We start from the raw sequence: 5005 nt of genomic DNA on the forward strand, positions 1-5005 counted from the left end.
TGAAGTCACACCTCAAGTCTGTAAGTTTTAAAGTTTTGAATTATGTTATGTACTAAGCATTAAGTCATGATATCAGCATGTCCATGTTTTAAGTTCGATTTACGTGCATCTTATACTATTGATATCATGTTCATGCATATGGGGTTTACGTGTTGGGTATTTGTTGGAACAGTATGCCTGCTGACGTATGGTTAAGGTTAACCGTGAAGCTAGGGAAAAGGACCGAGAGCCTCGAGATGAGGGGAGGGCCAATCCCCCACCTCCACCTCCGGATATGCAGGCGCATATACTTGCAGGCATGACGCAATTCTTCGCGCAGTTTGCAGGGAACCGGGCTACAGCAGTGAGTGCAGGGCCGAGGCCCCGACTAGAAGCAGTGTATGAAAGATTTCAGAGGATGAATCCGAAAGAGTTTTCGGGTACTACTGACCCGATGATAGCTGAAGGATAGATTAAATCCATCGAGATGATTTTTGCATTTATGGAGCTGCAGGATGCAGACCGGGTTAGGTGTGCCACCTACTTATTGACTGGAGACGCCAGGCTATGGTAGGAAAGTGCAATAGTGTCAGTTAACTTGCAGACACTGATATGGAATGAATTTAAGGAGGTCTTTTACTACAAGTACGCTCCAGATTGACTAAGGAGTTCATGACGCTGCGACAAGGAGACAGCAGCGTGGCAGACTTCGTCAGGAAGTTCGAAAGGGGGTGTCACTTCGTGCCCCTGATAGCTAATGATGCCCAGGGGAAGCTGAGGAATTTCATGGATGGTTTGCGGCCAATCTTGCGCCGTGATGTCAGGGTTGTAGGTCCTACTACATATGCTGTTGCCGTATCTAGAGCCTTGGCGGTAGAGCAGGACCAAAGAGATATCGAGAGTGATAAGCAGGGCAAGAGGCCCTATCAAGTCCCACATCAACAGCAACAACGACCACAGTTTAAGAGGCCGTTCCAGGGCCATCCAGGGAAGAAGCCTTATCAGGGACCGCCTAAGGGCAAGGGTCCTATGCCACAGCAGAAGACGCCCCAGATGCCGGGAGAGTACCCGGTGTGCCTGAAGTGCAATCGCCAGCACCCGGGACAGTGTTTGTATGGGTCAATCAAGTGTTTTAAGTGCGAGGCAAGTGACCACATGCTAAAGGAATGCCCTCAGTGGAGGCAGCCGACCCAGGGTAGGGTGTTCGCCATGCATGCTCAGGAGGCGAACCCAGACACGACATTACTGACCGGTAAATTTTTCTACCTAAGCTCAGTATTATTTTGTCATGCATGTGTTAAATTTATTTGGGATTATAGTGTGCTAGTAATATTTTTGAGTGACTTGGAGTATAATTTCTACTATGCACGCGGTTAAGGTTAGAATTTTGAGATATAAGTTTTGTGTTGTGCTAACGTCTCTCATGAAATATTTTCATTAAGAGATTAGCTACTAAGGCCTTGATAGATTCCGGGGCCACTCATTCATTCATCTCGGAGACGTTTGCTAACTACTTGGATATCAAGATCATCGGCCTTGACGTCAATTATTCAGTGATAGTCCCATTAGGGGAAGAATTGTCAGCTACTAGCGTGGTCAGGGGCATCGATCTCGAGCTGCAAGGCCACCTAGTGTATGCCGATTTGATTGTATTGCCGATGCTAGAGTTTGATATCATTCTAGGAATGGATCGGCTGACGAAGAACAAAGTTCTTATCGACTTCCAGAAAAGGTCGGTGTTGGTTAGACCGTTGGGCATGGAGCAGTTTCTATTTGAACCAGCCAGATGGAAAAGTTTCCCTCGCATGATCTCCTGCATGCAGGCTCGGAGACTTATTTCTAAGGGTTGTCAGGCTTTCTTGGCCAGCGTTGTATCTGCACCTGACATACCCACTCCGTCAATATCAGATGTGCCAGTAGTCAGAGACTTCCCAGACGTCTTTCCTGACGACGTCACAAGCCTTCCACCAGAGAGAGAGGTGGAGTTTTCCATTGACCTTGTGCCAGGCACAATGCCAATCTCCAAGGCACCATACCGTTTAGCTCCAGCTGAGATGCTAGAACTCAAACAGCAGATTCAGGAGCTACTTGACAAGGAATTTATCCACCCTAGTTTCTCACCGTGGGGCAAACCAGTACTCTTCGTAAAGAAGAAAGATGGGAGCATGAGGCTGTGTATCGATTACCGAGAATTGAACAAGGTAACGATCAAGAATAAATACCCATTACCAAGAATCAAGGACTTGTTCGATCAGTTGCAGGGAGCTTCAGTGTTCTCTAAGATAGATCTTCGATCGGGGTATCATCAGCTGAAGGTGAAGGATGCATATGTTCACAAGACAGCCTTTAGAACTAGGTATGGACATTACGAGTTCTTGATAATGCCGTTTGGACTGACGAATGCTCCAGAAATTATCATGGACCTCATGAACCGAGTATTTCAGCCCTACATAGATCAGTTCATCATAGTGTTCATTGACGACATTCTTATATACTCTAAGAGCCACGAGGAGCACACTCAGCACTTGAGTACAGTTCTACAGACCTTGCAGAATCGCAAGTTATTTGCGAAGTTCAGTAAGTGTCAATTCTGGTTGGAGAAGGTAGCGTTTTTGGGTCACATAGTGTCTAGCAGTGGGATTGAGGTGGATCCAGCGAAGGTGGCAGCCGTTAAGGAATGGGTTGAGCCGAAGAATGCTTCAGAGATCCGCGGTTTTCTAGGTTTAGCAGGTTACTACCGTAAGTTTATTCAGGGATTTTCGTCGATAGCAGTGCAGCTCACTTCATTGACCAAGAAGAATGCCAAGTTCATTTGGAGTGATGAATGTCAGAAGGGCTTCGATGCTTTGAAGCAAGCTTTTATTTCAGCGCCAGTGTTAGCCATGCCATCCGGGCAAGGAGATTTTGTGTTATACACCGATGCATCTAAGCTCGGGTTAGGCGCAGTGTTGATGCAGCATGGTTGGGTGATAGCTTATGCTTCCAGGCAGTTGAAGGTGCATGAGAAGAACTACCTGACTCACGATCTTGAGTTAGCCGCCGTTGTCTTTGCTTTGAAGATTTGGTGACACTATTTGTACGGCGAGAAATGCTAGATATTCACTTATCACAAGAGTCTCAAGTATTTCTTCACGCAGAAAGAGCTGAATATGAGACAGAGACGATGGTTGGAATTGGTGAAAGACTATGATTGCGAGATTAGCTACCATCCAGGGAAAGCTAACGTCGTGGCAGATGCCTTGAGCTGAGAGGTTGCATTCATTGCACAGTTGTCAGTACAGATATCTCTTCAGTCAAAGATTCAGAGATTTGGGCTAGAGGTTTATCCCAAGGGCACTGCTCCCAGACTATCTAATCTAACAGTCAAATCTGATTTGCTAGACCAATCCGTAGGGGGCAACCTTCAGATGAGTAGCTGCAGAAATGGAGGCTGAAAGACGAAGCCAAGGGCAGTGTAGAACCCGTAATCAGTAGACATATAGGCCATGCATAATTCTAGTGTTTTAAATTTAATTGACTTCATTGCATGATTATTTAAATGCATTTCTTTGAAGTTAATTATTTTATTATCTCAGTTCAGTAGTTTGATTTTTAGCATTTCGGTTATTTCAGTGAGGCCGGACTGGAGTCGGAGTTTGGAGATAGAATTTAAGATTCGAGAAATATTTCCAGAAGTTAATTTAGCTAGCAAGTAAGTTCATTTAAGTTAAAAAGGAGGTTTGAGGATTTAATTTAAGATGCTTGAGGTGATTAAGAAATAAGCTCATTTAAGTTGCATAATTAATGGTTTTATTCACTAAATTATTTAAGGGATTAGTGAGGCTTTTAAGAGTTTTTAATTTAGTAAATAAACAACACTCCCCATTTCTTCTATTAGTGGATTTCGGCCCACCCCATAGTTGCTAGGCAATGCATTTGCCAACTCACCACCCTTTGACCCATTCTTGGTTGAATTAGCATAAAGATCTTTTTATTTTTAGTCCACCTTAATTAAGTAAATATTTAGCATCATCCTAGTCTAATAAGCTCTATATTTCGGCACTATACTCTAGAAGTATCCAACAAAGAGTTGATAGCAAACCACAATTCAAATTCAAAATTCAAATGCTTGGAGACTTGGTCTTGGATCTTCCTTATATTGTGCACCCTTCTCCTCACCTTCATAAGCACTCAATCCCTCTCCCTCTCCACCAAAATTTAGAGTATTTCAAAGGTAAAAGTCGTGAGTTTCATAGCCAAACAGAAGGGAGAAAAAACCGAGAGCAAGAAAGGAAAGAAACGTTCCACTCCTCCGTGCCGCGTCGTCGTCGTTTCGTTCGTTTTCTTTCGAAACGAAACCAGGCATGTCTACTTTTCTTTCAAAACCTCAATCAAGTCCTATTATCATCTATTTAACATTACGTGATCATCTTTTATGTGCAAAAACCGAAACATGACAGAAATTTTCAGAAAATTTTAGCATGCAGATTTCGGCCCTTCCCTTACCAAGCTTCACGTTTTTCTGAGTTTTGTGGTTTCAGGTGATTGGTTCGACTCCAGGCTCCCAAGACGACATCTATACACATAATAGGATGAATTAGGATCAGATTGGTCCGTTCGTTCAAGCCCCTTGTCGCTGGAAATTCAGAAATTGACAGCAACTTCACTTCTATACATTTACGCTTTTCGAAAATTCAGTTTGGTTGTCTAGGAGAAAGGATCTGATCTTGGCTGCCACAGGGCTCATGGCCATGGTTGGACCACTCCCCTAGCATGTCTAAGACGTGACTAAGTCGCCCTTTTAGTGGCTTTGTCCATGGCTCATCGGTTTTTAATCAAAACATCAAAACAGCCCCCTATACCCTTCGGCCCCTTCCATTTTTCAGCACATGTATTTCGAGTTGGTTGGGTTAGTGTGGATCTTGGTTGGCCTATGGCCCTTAGCCACGGTTCATACCATGTCCCTAGATGTCTAGATCGTACCATGGTCAATCAAATGGCCATTGGAACGACGCAAGACATCGATCTAAGCAAAACACTACACACG

The sequence above is a fragment of the Primulina tabacum genome, chromosome 13 (assembly GCF_025594145.1).
Source record: "Primulina tabacum isolate GXHZ01 chromosome 13, ASM2559414v2, whole genome shotgun sequence".
NCBI lineage: Eukaryota > Viridiplantae > Streptophyta > Magnoliopsida > Lamiales > Gesneriaceae > Primulina > Primulina tabacum.